Here is an 18119-nt window from a genome sequence, read left to right on the forward strand (position 1 = left end):
TTCCTCCGTTGATGGACATCTGGGTTGTTTCCAGGTTCTGGCTATTACAAATAAAGCTGCTACAAACATGGTTGAGCAAATGTCCTTGTTGTGTACTTGAGCATCTTTTGGATATATGCCTAGGAGTGGTATTGTATCAAAGCAGATACTGAGACTCATTACCAAACCTTGGGCAGAGTGCAGGGAATCATATGAAAGAAGGGGGAGTTAGTATGACCTGGAGAGGACAGGAGCTCCACAAGGACCAAATATATCTGGGCACAGGGGTCTTTTATGAACTTGTATCTCCAACCAAGAACCATGTATGGATATAACCTAGAACCCCTGCTCAAATGTAGCCCATTGTAGCTCAGTATCCAAGTGGGTTTCTTAGTAAGGGGAACAAGGACTATTTCTGACATGAACTCAATGGCTAGCTCTTTGACCTCTCCCCCCCCCCACCCGAGGGAGGAGCAGCCCTGCTAGGCCACTGCAGCCAGGGCTGAAGATACCTGGTAAAACAGGGTCAGATGAAAGGGGAGGAGGTCCTCCCCTTGGAAAGGGGTAGAGAGAAGATGAGGGAGGGAGGGTGGGATTGGGAGGGAAGGAGGGAGCGGGATACACAGCTGGGATACAAAATTAATAAACTGTAACTAATATTAAAAAAATAAAAAGAAATAAAAAGAAATCAATGTATCTATTAAAAAAAAAAGAAGTGAACAGGTAATAATAAACCTTCTGAGGTACATACAGTATCCGTCCCAGCACCCCAAGACTCTGATGTATTTTCCTGGATAACTTACTAGCTGCATGGCTTTGGGCAAGTCTCAGAATCTCTATGAGCCCCAGTTTTCTCGTCTGGGAAGAGAAGAGGGCAACATACAAGGCTATTGATGTTGTTCAGCTCGTGGAGTGCTTCTTTAGCAAGCACAAAATCCAGAGTTCAATCCTCAGCAGTTGGTGGCACACGCCTTTGATCCCAGAACTTAGGAGCAGAGGCAGAAGGATCAGAAGTTCAAGGTCATCCTTAACTACAAAACAAGTTAAAAACAAAATAGTGAGTAATAAATGATTGACCTAACTTTTGTGAAAATTCACATCTTTGGCTGAGTTAGGTCAGCCAATGCCACCATTGCCTTAGATTCACTAGCTCTTATCAAGGTCCCTCTTCTGTGGCTTTCTAGTCTGATCATTGCCCCATTATATACCAGCCAAAGAATGCTCAAAGAACCAAGGCTGCATCTGAGGACTCACAACCTTAGTCACTAGAACAAATCAGGTGGCTGAAGCTTCCTTTCACAGTAAGTTCCTTCTGACTAAGCCTTTCCAGTCAGCTCTGCCACAACTCACCGCCCCAGGCACTCCCATTCTGCCTCTTGGGGTTACATTGTACAGATAAAATCGTCTTTGTCATGACAAGTGTAAAGTAATCAGAATACAACAATAATGTCCTACTCATCTTCTAGGCTCCTTTTCTTCTCCATTTTGTCTTATTCCCTTTTTAAAGACAATTTAATTAAGTACAGTACTCGAAGTATGATTCTACAAATGCTTGTCAGAATAAAACAATTGGCTCCTGAAATTTTAGAGCCTATACTATCATTAGTAAAACCTGAGTTTACATTGACCTTTCCTGTTTAAACATGAGTTCATCCTTTAGAATCATAATTCTTTCAAAAGAATTTTGTCTGCTTTATAAACCAAGCACAAAATGTCACACTTGCTCTTATCAAATTTAGTTTGTTATTGTTGGATTATCTTTGTGGTCTAGTAAATTCTTCATAGATTCCTAGTTCTGTCATCCAGCACATTACTTCCCCCTTACATTCCAGTTCATCTTCCCACCTCATGAGTGTGCTGTTCTACAGCTCCACCCAAGACATATACTAAGATGCTGAAAGCTAGCCAGAGACAGGTAGATCCCTGCAGCCTGCTGCGAATGACCTCTCTTTATAACGGTGAAGCTCAACATTTTCCCTAACTTGATGTGCCTGAGAGACCTCACACCCTCTCATTTCTACTATCGCAGTGGCTCACATAGCATTTTAGAGACCCAGAAAAATAGAAGGCCTCCTGAGGAAAAAAAAAAAAAAAAGCTGAATTGGGGGAAAGGATTTTCTCCAGGTGCTTCTGCTAATCCCAAAGAAAATGGTTTCTCATTCTCCACACTGAGTGAGAATTCTTGCTCCAGGGAAAATACGGAGAGTAACTGATTCCCTTTGTGAATGGTTTCTTCATGCACATGGGTAGTTCTGGGAAGTAAATAAGCAATATATATAAAGCATCCAGCATATTGGGCACATAGTAAATACTCAATAAAAGATTACCTTTATAAAAAAAAACCTATTTAGAATCTAACTAGAAAAGCAGTGCTGACTCATAGTTCCTCCATCTTGTTCACAGAGCACCACAACAAAAATCTTTGCCATGTTCTTCTTTGTCCTACAAACACATTGTAATCATCAGTTAATTAATTGATCTCATCCAAAAGGTCATATTTCCTGACTCCCAGTTTTCCAATACATAACACAATTCCCCAATGGGAATATCGTGGCTGACACTACACTGTGTTGATTTTTTTTTCAAACTAAGGCTCTGCTAATCCTCCTGTCCCTGCTTCTCAGCCATGACTGGTGGCATCTGGACAGCCATATTCTTTGTAGCCCACATCATTGTCCTTCCAGCTGATCTTTTAATGAATACTGCTTTTTACAGGGCCAGTAACAGAATCCAGGATAGGTTGCCCAGGCTGGTCTTGAAATCAAGTAGTTTCTATATTTTTATGGTTAAAGGGCAGATTTTGATACCCCACCCCACTTACACAGTCTCTGACACAATCCCCAGATCCCTCACTTTTGCATCTTCCTTCCAGGGTCCATGTGATTTATAATACTGCGTACCACATCTCAAGGTTTCCAATCGCCACAGGTCCAGGGTAAAGTTGAAGAAGTGAATCTGGAATCCAAGAAATCTGTGAAACAGCAAATATTCACATGTATGCTTTATAGTTTAAATAATTTTCCCTTTGATCCTCAAAATAGTCCAGTTGTTTCATTTGTGAAAAAGCATTGCTAAAAAGAATTTAAATGGAACTGTATCAAGCTAAATTATACATATACGTACAGAAAACTAATCCCTACCATATAATCAGATTAATAAAAATGAAAATGTTGAGTGTCAGCTACCATGAAAGTCAGTTTCTATCCTTTAAGGAAGAAGATGAAAGATTATGACAAGTCTCTAAGAGGTTAATTTACTCAAAGTTCATACAGCAAATAAGTGGAATGACACTCAAAGCCTGAGTTATCTGACTCTAAGCCTTCTAATATTTTCTACTTCAACCCCAAGAAGGCCGTTTAACTGCCTTCAGTAAAATGGCCGCCATCCTTCCTTTGGAGAAATTGGCAGTTCCTAACTGAAGCCATCTCCTAAATATACAGAATCACAACAAATTTTCAAAATACACACACACACACACACATGTATGTATACATATATGTATACATACATGTGTGTGTGTGTGTATAATTACTTTTTAAAGATCAACCTCCCTCCCAGACAGCCAAATTTCTAGATGATTCTAGGAAATGTTTTTTTTTTTTTTCGTTACAGGAGCCAGAGAACTGCATGCACCCACTGTGAGCTGCACCAGCCAGCTCTGACCCCACCCTCCATCTTGCGGCAGTACATCCACACGTCATCGAATCATTGGACCTGTGCGCTGTCCCACTGCATCAGAAATACTGCAGGCTGTGAAAATGTCATTGTTTTCATCCTCCATGTCTCAGTCCCAACCCTTCCACCGCAGTACCCGCAAAGGACAGGAATACAGCCCATGACAGAAATCCAGACCATACAGTCCAGTTTCTAGAACAAGCCACAAGCCCGGAGGAAAACCCATGCCAAGGATGAGAAATGAAGTAACATCCTCAACCTTCCACTTTCCCAACTACCTTACTGAAAAAAAAAATAGGAAGTAAGAAACCAACTCAATTCTGATCAACTCACTCATGCACACCTGTCTTACCTATTGTAGTTTGTTATTTCTTCAAAATTGATCATTCCCTCCTAATTGAAACGACTAGCACAGTTAAAGGGGTGAAAAGGTTGTCATTTGCTGGCTTGGGACTACCAAATAGCCCGAGATTGAGTCACATATACAGAAGGGCTCTAAGAGCAGGCCCGCAGAGCTAGGCATCACCACTGTACCACAAACCACCCAGGCTCAGCTCCAGCCTACCAGATAATGTCAGCATCCGGACTGCCTACTAGATGCCTGCATTTAGAGCCCCAAACCCTGCATTGCTTCCTAGAAATGACCTCTCTCCCTCTAAAAAAATAAAAGTCGCTTCAGGTTAAACCAGCCTCTTCTGAGCCTTTCCTCAATTAACCCTATTTGCTGTATTTCCCTGTTTCCTTCTCCACACTCACTTCTTTCTCTCAAATTACTTTCAACATCTATAAATACCTGGCTCCTTGTCTGGGCTTGAGTCAGCATGGTCTTCAGCCATCTTCCTGGGTTTACTGACCTCAGGCTCCAGCTCTGCACAATTATCTGAAACTGGCTCAGATGGATTTTTAACTGGTCAGAAATGATTTTTTTTCTTAGTCATAAAAGATATAAAGTGATCAAAAGCAATTTCTGGCCATTTTCATCCCACTTGGTCCAGTTTATAGTGCTCACGCAGGAGTAAGGCACTGCTGAGTGGGGGTTGGGGGCTCATGGTGCATCCGAAATGAGATGAAGCTGCGTCAAGTCTGCTCAGTAGACCAGTGGGGGACAAAAAGGACCTGATGCTAAGGACCATACCATTAGTAATGGTGATGCTAGAGGGGGAATCAGAAAGAACCTAATAGTCCATGAGGTAGGATCAAACCACTGTGGACCCCGGGGGAGGGGCTAACAGCCTGATGCTCAGTGACGCAGTATCTAATCATTCCTGTGAGACAGGAGGGGAAAGATGCTGATGTTCAGCAGATAGGAGCAAACCGCTGTCGTGTGCAGGGAACTAAGTGGGGATGCTTTAATGGAAGATGCAATCAAACCACTTTAGATTATGAGCTGGATATCTAGAATGAAGAGTAAAAGCATAGAGCGCCTAATAATCTGTGAGACAGGAGCAGACCACTCTGGAGGTTTAGTAGAAAGGATGCTGTTCTGAGAAGCAGGACCAAACCACTGGGAAAAGGAGGGGAGAAGGAGAGAACTGAAACCTCCTCAAACAAATTTAGTTCCCCCTTGTGACATAAAAGAAGATCCAATATTCTGTGACACAGAATCAAATCCTGTTTTATTATTTATAATGGCTTTAATATACATTATCTCCTTTGCTCTTTACTTCGCCCTGATGGTTGGATCAGACCATCTTTCTACAACAGCTTCTGCAGAAATTCTGAGCTGCTCCTGAGGGTTGCTAGGCAACAGTGCAGCAGCTGCCCAGTGAACCTTGCCCTTTTGACATTAACCCCTTAGTTTCTGAAAAGAAAATGAGATGTATGAAAAAACAAGAAGCAAGTAGAGGCAATTATCAACAAATGCTAGCCAAGGAGGAGTGAATCATGAACAAAGACTTAGCAAATTTAAATGTAGAAATGAGTGGGTGAGAAATGATGGATACACAGAAGAAGAAACATTTTGACACAGTGACCAATCCCTGGTCAGGCCTGTGAGTCTTCCTGTGACATCCTTAACCAGTAACTCTTGAATATATTTTATATCTTTTTTTTTTTAAGGTAGTTGTTGTAACTTCCTGGGAAATGTATCCCATTTCCCTATAACTCTAGTTATTCTTTTTTTCTATTTGAGCTAAATATCCGCATTTTGGCCCCATAGTTTGTGTTCTGTCTTCTAGAGCAGTGGTTAATAAAGGCAAACTAGAACTCACAGGTCATATTCAACCTATTGACTATGTTTGGGCAGAACAGAAGCTAAAAATGGTTTTGACATTATAAATATCCTTACAAAAACGCAAAGAAAGGATTGAATGCCCCTTTGTTTATATACACACAGGGTTGCTTCCCAGTCACCAAAGCAGAGTTGAATAGGCACATAGAAACCAGGAGAGCTCTCAAAATCATAACGTGCATTGCCTGGCTCCTTTGACAATAAGTGTGCCAAATCTCAGGAGGGTTGTTTTTTTAGCTGGGAAAGATAACTGGTCCTAGAGCTTGGTGTCGGTTCACTTTGGAGACCTCAAGTACTTTTGAGATTATATGTCAGCCCTTGCTCTACATTCATACCTTATTGGACTGGACAACTGGAAAAGAGGTGAGATCTGACCTGAGATTGAGAGGCCATGCAAAGAAGCTAGTTCTTTCTGGTACTGATGCTGTGAGGTCCTTAGCTCCCCATTGTGCCTGCCTTCATGGGCTCAAGGCTAAATAGCCTGGTCAGGAAGACAAAGCCCACAGTGATGTCTGCCAGGCATCCAGTCCCATTTTCCATGGCCTCTGTTGATCCTGGAGCCAACCTTCAGGCTGGATTCAACACATTCAGGACGAAAATAGGCGCTTGGCCGGGCAGGCTGGCTTTCCACAAAGTGCTCTTTTCCCCAATGGCCAAAGCAAACGCTGCAGGCTGGGGCTAACAGCCAGCCAGCCGCTCCCCGACCTCTGCAGGCCAGCACCAAGGAGGCCCAGAGTCAACAGAGCACGCACAGGTCTGCTATTTCATTCCTCCTTAATTACTCCGACATCAGATTTCCCTTCAGTGAATCTGAAAACCAAACAAAACTGAAGGCCACTCTCGCCTCTAGGAAAATGACAGACATCATCTATGAGCCTCAACTTCAAAGATTCACTCTCTCCAACCCCTCAGGTCCCTTTCTGAAGCCTCAGTTTAAACTGATTGCTTCTGTTTCCTTAAGAGAAGGAAGGATGTTTGCAGGAATGAGCTAACAGCACCCCGTGTTCTGGCTGGCTCACAGACCAAACAGAGAATAAAAACAGTCAGAACAATCATTCTTCCTGAATTAGGTAGCTGGTCTCCCCTCACTGTGAGGAGAGCTTGGCTAAGAGCCAGGATTCAGATTCTGGGTGAGAAGGAGGGCATGGAGAAAGGAAGAGAGGGAAAACAAAAGAAAAGGAGAGAAAGGCCAGGAAGAGAGTGAAAAAAAAAAAAAACTTGCTTGGCTGGTTTTGTTTTGTAGTACTGAAGCCTGAACACAAAGCCCCATAGAGACTAGGTAAGTAGTCTATCAACAGAGATACAATCGCTGGTCCTTTCACTTTTTGTTTTGAAACAGGGTCTAAGTTGCCCAGGGTGGCTCAGAACTCAGCTGGTAGCCCAGGCAAGTCTTGAATAATAATATATAATATTGAATAATATATAAATTGAATATTATATATAGCAAACATAAATGTGATCCTTCAGCCTCAGCCTCCAAAGTAACTGGTATTACAGACCCAGCAAAGAAAAATATGTTCATCTAGTACATAAAATCTCTTTTAAAGCAATGACTTGTGATCAGTGAGTGATGGGGGTAGGGGAGCAAACCTAGAAAATGACACTTCATTAGTTATGACCTTTCCTTGACTGTTTATGTAGAAACTAAGCTTCCAAAGAACCTTTCTCTAATAATAACAATAGACATCTCCCAATAAATAACCATCCTGTAATTAATAAGAAATATGTTCCCAACAATTTTTTTTTTCTTTTTAAGCCGTCATCATCTCATCATATCCCATGGTGACAGACAACTCACAAGGTTATTGTAAGATATTTTAAATTTTTCAGAGAAACATATAGCTCATAAACTAGTACTGTTGCCATTTTTACACCTAATTTCTAAATAAATACAAATGCAACACGGTTCTTTTCACTTAGTGGTACCATAAAGAAAATTACTGAGGCAATGAGAGTACAATAAACAGAAAAAGTACTTGGCATTTTTGTATATGCACTACATGTATTATTTCATGTAATCTCCAGTTATTATGAGGTAAGTTCTAATATTGTTTCCATTTCTTTGATAAAGAAACTAAGCCTCCAAAAGATTAAATCATTTTCTCAGGGTACCCAGGCAAGCAACAAGGTGAGAAATCTATTGTGGGAAACACCAGAGACTGTTTTCTTACCCTGTTCATAAGACTACTTCTGCATAATTAGCCTAGGCATATTGAAGGCATAGGATGAGGGGATTGTCTTCAGAAGAAAGATTGTCCTCTAGGCTGCAGAAATACTAGTACTATTCTAGATGTCCAGAATTATCTTATTTCTAGATCAACATACATACTATAAGAGGTAAAAGAAAAGAGGTGTTACTTAAAAATAAATGCCAAATATAAGCAAGAATTAGGGTTCCCTTCAAATTATTTCAACTATTCAACTGCATTTGAACAAATTTGGAGGATCTCTGTGCTTTATGCACTTTTACCTTAATTTTTGTTTTATCGCCCTATATTTGTTGTAAATAGTATCATGATAGGTATAGTAAGGGCAACTTCTTCCAAGTATATAAAGTACTCTAATTATACCCGTTTTTTCATATCCTCTCTTTTGTCCTCCCTCTCCTCTTCTTTCTGCCAGCAATCTCCTTTATGCTTTTATGTCATAGATACAGTCTTGTGTCTCTATATAAACTACAGGATCCATGAATGAGAGAAAACATACAATATTTGTTTGGCTCATTTCACTTAACATGATGACCTCAAGTGTAGTCCATTTTCATCCAACAACATAATATTATTCTTCATGGCTGAATAAAGCTCTATCATCCATATGTATCATAGTCCCTTTATCCATTCATCTGTCAACAGATCCTGAGGCTGATCCTGTAACTTAGCTATTGTGAACAGTGCCCGATAAACATGAATGGCATGTGATAGTTTGGCATAATGTCTTCTGAGCACATAGCCATGATAGTACAAATGTGACTTTAAATTTTAATTACCTTGAATAATTTAAATTCATTTTTTACGATAGTGAAAGAAGCAATATCTCATACCCAGTGGAATATAAAATAGCCCCAATTGCTCTCCCCCAAAGTGGGAACAACAACAACAAAAATATCCAGAGAACCACAAAAGAAAGGAGTCAGTGTCGTAGCTGAAACAGTGTATAGCCTGTTCAAACTCTGGGCTTTCCTGTCATGTGAGGATAAACTCTTTGACATTTTTTTGTCCATTTAAGTTGAGTTGGCCATAATTTGCAATCAAAACATCCTTTGTGGGAGTTACTTTCCTAAATCACTGAGCCCATACATATATTACAACCCAGTTTCAGTGTCAGCTACCCACAGAAGACTGATTTGAACCACAAAAGACAATTTCTTTCACCATCCAATGTGTATTCATAGGCTATTTTGCACAATTTTACTGTGCAACACATCACAGTGAGTTCTTTGTTTATAGTTACTTCTTCACTATGGTATTTCCCATTGTATAGTAAACCTGTAGTGCCTTACAAAGTGTCAGAAGACTCTTCAAAAACTGAAGTCAAATGTTAATCATTCAGTTTCCCTGCTGCTGGTGGGCAGGATGATTCGCAGCTTGCCCTATTCTTAATACAATTTCTGGTGGCTCAAGAACTTGACCTTTCAGCTCTAGGCACATGTGGAATAATTATGATAATAATGGCAAAATTCAGTCTGCTAGACCAGCATCCAGCACTCCACACCAAACCTGACAGGAAAAGTCAGTGGAGAAATTGCTGGCATGAACCATGGCCTCAGTGAACCCAGCACACAGATGGTAAAAGTGCCCCGATGACTACCATAAATGTGGTCAACTAATTACAGTCAGATTACCACAAAGATATTTACAGGAAAGCCTCCAAATCCTAGTACCCATCCAATCCTAGCTCCAAGGAGGTAATTGTATCAGAAATTGAACGGTTGTGATAGCTGAAAGCTCTGGCCATTTTTATACTCTGATGTTTCTCAGAGCAGGCAATAGCTCCTTCCTTCTAAATGCTCACATGGCTATACGTATTCTTCTGCTATCACTTAGTCTGTTGACTTGTGACTGTCTGTGGATTCTGTTTCTCAGGAGATTTTGAGTTTCTCTCATCTTCTGCATCCCATTGACCTAGCAGAAAACTTCAAATAAAACAGATTCCCAGAACGTGCTTTTCATTTTTCTAGTAGGTATGTATTTTTATTTTTCATTTCTCGGGTGTTGGAAAACATTTTAGATTAATAAAAAAACAGAAAAAGTTTATAATAATACAGTGTTCAAATACAAATCCAAGATAAAATTATAGTTTTCAAAGTATGAAATATAGAGTTCGCCTTAGGTGAAAACTTGTTTATTAAGATAATGGAGCAGTCTTATTAACATAATACTTTTGTTTTTGTGTGTGAATATTTGTTCGCACATATGTATATAAGTATGTATGCACAGGTATGGGGAGACCAGAAGTCAAGGTTAGGAGTCTTCATCAATTACTTCCTACCTTAGTTTTTCGGACCGGGTCTCACACTAAAGTTGGAACTCACCAATTCAGACAATCTGTTTGGCCTCCAAACTCGAGGGATCCATCCTCCTGCCTCTGCTTCCCCAGCTAGGGTCACAGGTGTGCACATCACGCCCTGCCTTTTACAAGGGGGCTGGAGAATCTAATTCTGTTGGTATGCTTGTACATAAGTGCTTTACTGACTATGCCTGCAGCACATCTCTTAAGCTCTCGCCTCAGCTGCCAATGCTTCTATTTCAAAGAACAGATTGCACAAACTTTCATGAAAACGGACTAATCACGGCCACTGAAGAGAAACATTCAGGGTCCATATTTTTTAATTTTAACAGACTCTAGTAGCTATATTTGTTCAATATAGTGCCACATCGACTTTCCCTTTAAACCAGACTGAGACAATGTGGGAGGTGAATATTTGCTGAATAATATCAATGTGTTTGTTGTGCAATTGCAAAATTAAGAGCATAATCTTAAGAACTAGTGGTTCTCAATATGTGCCCCTGGGATCAGGAGAATCCGTTTAGAAAATTTACAAGTTCACCCTATTTTCATAAGAACGTTGCAGTTTTGGTTTTTTTTTTTTTTTTTCCTAAGATGAGCATACACTGCTGTACCAGAGGCAGTGGTGGTAAAACCATAGGGCCTTAACATGACTCCAGGTGGAAAACCAAAATGTGTTAGTACACATTTAGGGAACGCCTCATCTTGTATAAAGATTGTTATTGTTATCGTTATTGAAGTGCTTTTTAAAAAATTATAACCAGAGATCCAAGATTGAGGCACCAACTACTCTGAACAGCAGCTCAGCAGTGAGAGCAGGGTGACCAGCAGGCCGTACTGTGGACCCCAAAACCCCAATGTCTGTGTCTCTCAGGTGAGAGGATATTCTAAGGTCCACCTCAGGACACCAGAATTATACAGGAAAAAAAAATTCCCGGGCTCCCTTTCTCACAGCTACAACAGCGGCTGTGAACAGGGCTCTTACCCTGCAGCCTTAAGCCACCAGCCCAAACCCACCATCTGTGATACCTTCCTAGGCCCCAAAGCAGTGGCACTAGCATGGCTCTGACCCCACAGCTTTAGGCCATGTGCTGCCCCATCCCACTTTCCATGAATACCTGGGAGCTGGCGGCTCAGATCTTGGGCATTGACTCTCACAACCTGTGGTATGAATACCTTCCAAAGCTGGGCGCCCACCCTCACAGTTCTGTAGACACCTTCCAGGTACTAGTGGCTCCTGGTTCCAAACCAGGGAGTTCACACTCAATATCTTGTGGATACCGTCCTGGTCACAGCTGCTAGCTGCGCTCACTCTCTGTCCTGTGGTGAGGATACTGCAGGGGAGGAACACCTCAGTTCTGCCTACTCCCCACCTGCCTGGCTAATCCAGGTCAAAATCAGCAGGCACAGCACAGACAGTGAACACAGAGGAAATGAGCTAAGCTTGGGACCCAGGTTCCATTCTCCACTATCTTAAGGAAACCTGTGGGGCACTGGAGCAGCTTTAGGCACAGAGATCTATCTGCCAGCACTGCAGAAGCCTGACTTACATAGGCCAGAAACAACAAGCCCAGCACAGACAGAGAGCCCAGTGGAGCTGAGCTAGGCACCTGACCCAAGTTCCATTTTCCTCTTCCCCAAGGAGGCCTGTGGAGCACTGGAGCAGCTCTAGGCTCAGAGATATTTCTGCCTGCTCCCCAGCAGCCTACCCCACCTGGGTCAGAAACAACAAGCCCAGCACAGCCAGTGAACCCAGCAGAGCTGAGTCAGGCCTGAAACCCAAATCCCATCCTCCACCATCTTAAGAAAGCTTGTGGGAAACTGGAGCAGTTTTACACTCAGAGATCTTTCTGCCTGTGCCCAAGCTACCTGGCACATCTGGATCAAAAACAGTGAGCCAGCAGAGACAATGATTTCAGGGGAGATCACTCGAGATTCCAGAGACAGATGGACCTAGTCTTCAGTACTGGCTCGAGGAACAATCAGTGAAGGCTACAGACAACCAGATGGCTAGAGGCCAGTATAAGAATACAGGCACTCAAAACCAGGACGTAATGGCTTCACCAGAATCTCCAGAAATCAACAAATATTCTATTGCAGCTGAAACACAGGAAAATGATCTTAAATCTATGATTATGCAGTAATATGAGGCACATAAAGAGGAAATAAACAAAAAATGGAGGCATATATAGAGGTACATAAAGAGGAAATGAACAAAAAAAAAAAAAGAAGCCATCAAAGACAGACAGGAATCAACATTCAAATGGACGAAGGAAATGGTGCAAGACATGAAAACAGAATTAGAATCAATAAAGAAAACACAGGGAAAACCTTGGAGTTGGAGAACTTAGAGAAGAGGTCAGTAACCACAAAGGTAAACATCACCAACAGAATACAAGAGATGAAAGAGAGACTCTCAGGTGCTGAGGATACAATTGCAGAAATTGATACATCTCTCAAAGAAAAAGTAAAATTAGAAAAGTTACAAACAGAAAACATCCAAGAGAGCAAGGACACCATGAAAACACTAACCCTAAGAATAATAATAATAGATGAAAAAGAAGATTACAGGCTCCAATGTCCAGAAAATATTTTCAAGAAAATAATAGAAGAAAATTTCCCTAACCTTAAGAAAGAGAAGGCCCTAAACATACAGGAGGCCTACAGAACACCAAATAGACTAGACCAGAAAAGAAACTCCTCCCACCACAAAATAATCAAAACACTAAATCTACAGAACAAAGAAAAATATAAAAAGCAGCAAGGGAAAAAGGCCAAGTAACATATAAAGGTAGACCTATCAGAATGACACCAGACTTCTCAACAGACTAAGAAAGCCAAAAGGGCCTGGGCAGATGTCATGCACACACTAAGAGACCACAGATGCCAACCCAGACTACTAAACCCGGCAAAACTTTCAATCAACATAGACGGAGAAAGCAAAATGTTCTATGACATAACTAAATTTAAATATATACACAGCAATACAGACTTACAAAAGATACTAGAAGGAAAACTAAAACTCAATGAGATCAACTACACCCAAGAAAACACAAGATATAGATACTTTCACAAAAAAAAGCAAAAGAACACAAGCACACAAATACACAATCACCACCAACTCCACAAAAAAGGAACTAAAAATCATTGGTCACTAATATCTATTAATATCAATAGTCTCAACTCCCTAATAAAAAGACAGAGACTAACAGACTGGTTGCAGAAACAGAATCCAACATTCTGCTACATTCAAGAAACTCACCTCTGAAACAAAGATAAACACTACCTCAGAGTAAAGTGCTAGAAAAAGGTTTTCCAAGCAAATGGACCAAAAAGCAAGCTGGAGTAGCCATCTTAATATTGAATAAAATAGACTTTCAATGAAAACTAATCAAAAGAGATGGAGAGAGACACTACCTTCTCATCAAAGGAAAAAAACACCGGGAGGGCATCAAAATCTTGAACATCTATGCACCAAGCGCAAGGGCCCCTGCATTTGTCAAAGAAACATTATTAAAGCTTAAACCACATATCGATCCAACACCTTAATAGTGGGAGACTTCAGCACTCAACTCACGTCAAGGGACAGATCATTGAGACAGAAGCTAAACAGAGAAATAATGATACTTACAGAGGTCTTAAATCATATGGATCTAATAAATGTCTACAGAACCTTTCACACAAACACAAAAGACTGTACCTTCTTCTCAGCACTTTCTCCAAAACTGACTATATAATCAGACACAAAGAAAGCCTCAACAGATACAAGAAGAATGAAATAATCCCTTGTGTGAATGAAATAATCTCTCTACTCAGTGACACGTGGGTCAGGGAGGAAATACAGAAAGAAATTAAAGACTTCTAGAATTCAATGAAAATGAAGGTACAACTTACCCTAACTTATAGGACACAAAGAAAGCAGCACGAAGAGGAAAGTTCAGAGCACTGAGCGCCATCATAAAGAAATTTGAGGCCTCTCATACAAGCAAGTTAATGCTACACCTGAAAGCAATAGAAAAAGAAAAAGCAGACATATCCAAGAGGAGTAGATGGCTGGAAATAATCAAACTCAGGGATGAAATCAATAAATTAGAAACAATGAGAACAATTCAAAGAATCAACAAAACCAAGAGATGGTTCTTTGAGAAAATCAACAAAATAGACAAACCCTTAGCCAGACTAACTAATAGGCAGAGGAACACCATCCAAATCGTCAAAATGAGAAATAAAAGAGGTACATAACAACAGACACTGAGGAAATCCAAAGAATCATTAGGTCTTACTTCAAAAGCCTATATTCAACAAAATTTGAAAATCTAAATGAAATGGACAATTTTCTTGATAGATTCCACTTACCAAAGCTGAATCAAGATCAGGTAAATAAATTAAATAGTCTTATATCTCCTAAGGAAATGGAAGTTCTCATCAAAAGTCTCTCATCAAAACAAAAAAACAAACAAAACAAAAACACAACCCAGGGCCAGATGGTTTCGATGCAGAATTCTACCAGACCTTCAAAGAAGAGATAACACCAATGTTCTTCAAACTATTCCACAAAATAGAAACAAAAGGAACATTACCAATCTCATTCTATGAAGTCACAGTCACCTTGATAACTAAACCGCACAAAGACCCTACAAAGAAAGAGAACTTCAGACCAATCTTGCTTATGAACATTGACAAAAAAATACTCAATAAAATACTCACAAACCAAAACCAAAAATACATTAAAGATATCATCCATCACAACCAAGTTAGATTCATCCCAGGCATACATGGGTGGTTCAACATACAAAAATCCATCATTGTAATCCACCATATAAACAAACTGAAAGAAAAAAAAATAACACTCATTTCCTTAGATGCCTATAAGGCATTTGACAAAACTCAACATCTGTTCATGTTTAAAGTTTTGGACACATCAGGGATGGAAGGCACATAACTAAACAGAGTAAAAGCAGTATATAGCAAGCCTATAGCCGACATCAAACTAAATGGAGAGAAACTTAAATCAATCCCACTGAAATCAGGGACAAGGCAAGGCTGCCCACTCCCCTTATCTCTTCAACATAGTTCTTTAAATATTAGCTACAGAAAAAATACAACTAAAGGAGATCAAGGGATACAAATTGGAAAGGAAGAAAACAAAGTATCACTATTTGCAGATGATATGATAATGTACATGAGTGACACTAAAAATTCTAACAGGGAACTCCTTCAGCTGATAAACACCTTCAGCAAAGTGGGTGGATACAAAATTAACTTTAAAAAAATCAGTAGCCCTACTGTATACAAAAGAGAAACAGGCTGAGAAAGAAATTAGGGAGGCAACACCCATTTTAATGGCCACAAAAGATATAAAGTATCTTTGTGTAACTCTAACCAACCAAGTGAAAAACCTGTATGAAGAAAGAAATTGAAGAAGATATCAGAAGATGGAAATATCTCCAATGCTCATGGATCAGTAGGATTAACATAATGAAAATGGTTTCCAAAAGCAATCTACAGATTCAATGCAGTTCCCATCAAATTACCAACACAATTTTTTACAGACCTTGAATGAACAATTCTCATTTAATGTGGAATAACAAAAAACCCAGAATATCTAAAATAATCCTCTACAATAAAAGATCTTCTGGAGACATCTCTATCCCAGATCTCAAAGCTGTACTATAGAGCAACTGTAATAAAAACTGCATGATACTGGCATGGAAACAGATTGGTGGATCAATGGAGTTCAATCAAAGACCCATAAATAAACTCACACACCTAAAGAAACTTAATTTTTTGACAAAGAAACCAAAACTGTACAATGAAAAGAAAGATAGCATCTGTGCTGGTCTAACGGGGCGTCTACATGGAGAAAAATGCAAATAGACCCATATTTATCACTCTCCACAAAACTAAAGTCCAAGTGGATCAAAGACCTCAACATAAAACTAGACACACTAAATCTATTAGAAGAAAAAGTTGGGAAGAGCCTTGACCTCAATGGCACAGGAGACAACTTCCTGAACAGAACACCTACAGCACAGGCTCTAAGACCATCAATAAATGAGACCTCATGAAATGGAAAAGCTTCTGTGAAGCAAAGGACACTGTCATCAGAACAAAATGATAGCCTACAGACTGGGAAAAGATCTTCATAAAACCCTACATCTAACAGAGGGCTAATATCAAAAATATATAAAGAACTCAAGAAATTGTAAACCTGGGAGCAGCCTTACCAGCCCACAGAGGAAGACAATGCAGCCAATCCTGATCAGACCTGATAGGCTAGGATCAGAGGATCTCCCCTATCAGTGGACTTGGGGAGGGGCATGGGAGGAGATGACGGAGGGAAGGATTGGGAAGGGGGAGGGAGGGGGATACAGCTGGTATACAAAATGAATAAAAGGTAATTAATAAAAAAGAAATAATTCTTTTTAAAAAAAGAAGTGAAACACCAACAAACCAAGTAATCCAATTTAAAATGGGGTACAGAGTTAAACAGAGAATTTTCAATAGAAAAATATCAAATGGCAGAGAAACAAATGTTCAATGTCTTTCATCATCAAGGAAATACAAATCATATGACCCCAAGATTCAACATCACATCCATCCTTATGGCTAAGTCAAAAATTCAAGGAATGACCCATGCTATAGAGGTTGTGGAGAAAGGGGAGCCATCCTCCATTACTGTTGGGAATGTAATCTTGTACAGCCACTTTGGAAATCAATCTGGCGCTTTTTCAGAAAATTAGGAATAGTGATACCTCAAGATACAGCTTTACCACTCCTGGGCATATATCTGAAAGGTGCTAAATCATACAACAAGGACATGTGTTCAGCTATGTTCATAGCAACATTATTCATAATAGCCAGAATCTGGAAACAACCTAGATGTCCCTCAACTGAAGAATGGATGCAGAAATTGTAGTGCATTTACACAATGGAATACTACTCAGCAATTAAAAACAAGGAAATCATGAAATTTACAGGTAAATGATGGGAACCAGAAAAGATCATCCTGAGTGAGGTAACCCAGAAGCAGAAAGACACATATGGTAAATACTCACTTATAATTGTATATTAAACATATAATATAGGATAAACATATGAAAATCTATATTCCTAAAGCTAAACAACAAACAGGACCCTAGGGAAGAGGCTGAAACCTCACTCAGAAGGGCAAACAGGATAAACATCAGAAGTAGAAGACAAGGAATAGGACAGGAGCCTTCCACAGTGACCCTCTGAAAGACTCTACCCCATCAGGGTATAAAAGGAGATACTGAGATTCATAGCCAAACTTTGGGCAGAGTGCAGGAAACCTATGGAAGAACAGGGAGATAGAAAGACCTGGAGGGGACAGGAACTGCACAAGGAGAACAACAGAGCCAAAAATCCTGGTCCCAGGGGAGCCTGCAGAATCTGATACTCCAGCCAAGGTCCATGCATGAAGAGGACCTAGACCCCCTGCTCAGTTTCTAAGTGGGTTCCCTAGCAAAGGGGACAGGGGCTGTCTCTGACATGAACTCAATGGCAGGCTTTTTAATCATCTTCCCACAGAGGAAGATCATGCAGCCAGCCCTAATGAGACTTGATAGGCTAGGGTCAGATAGAAGGGGAGGAGGTTGTCCCTTATCAGCGGACTAAGGAAGGGGAATAGTGGGAGAAGAGAGATGATGGGTGGGGCTTGGAGGAGATGGAGGGGGCTACAGCTGGGATACAAAGTGAATAAACTGTA

At 40.3% G+C, this 18119-nt stretch overlaps 1 long non-coding RNA gene across 2 annotated transcripts in view; it reads right to left on the reverse strand.

The window, feature by feature from the left end:
- LOC129665730 (uncharacterized) overlaps positions 1-4739 on the reverse strand; it is a 228193-nt gene extending 223454 nt beyond the window's left edge. The window contains exons 1-2 of one of the 2 annotated variants that reach the window (XR_008718411.1): positions 4448-4739; positions 2880-2950 (exon numbers count right to left, since the gene is read on the reverse strand). This is a non-coding gene — a long non-coding RNA (uncharacterized LOC129665730). Of the gene's footprint in view, positions 1-2800; positions 2951-4447 lie in introns of both variants that reach the window. The other variant, XR_008718412.1, reaches the window with a different exon arrangement.
- Between the last annotated feature and the right edge of the window lie 13380 nt (positions 4740-18119).

The sequence above is a fragment of the Psammomys obesus genome, unplaced genomic scaffold (assembly GCF_907164565.1).
Source record: "Psammomys obesus unplaced genomic scaffold, mPsaObe1.curated_primary_1811, whole genome shotgun sequence".
Taxonomy (NCBI): Eukaryota; Metazoa; Chordata; class Mammalia; order Rodentia; family Muridae; genus Psammomys; species Psammomys obesus.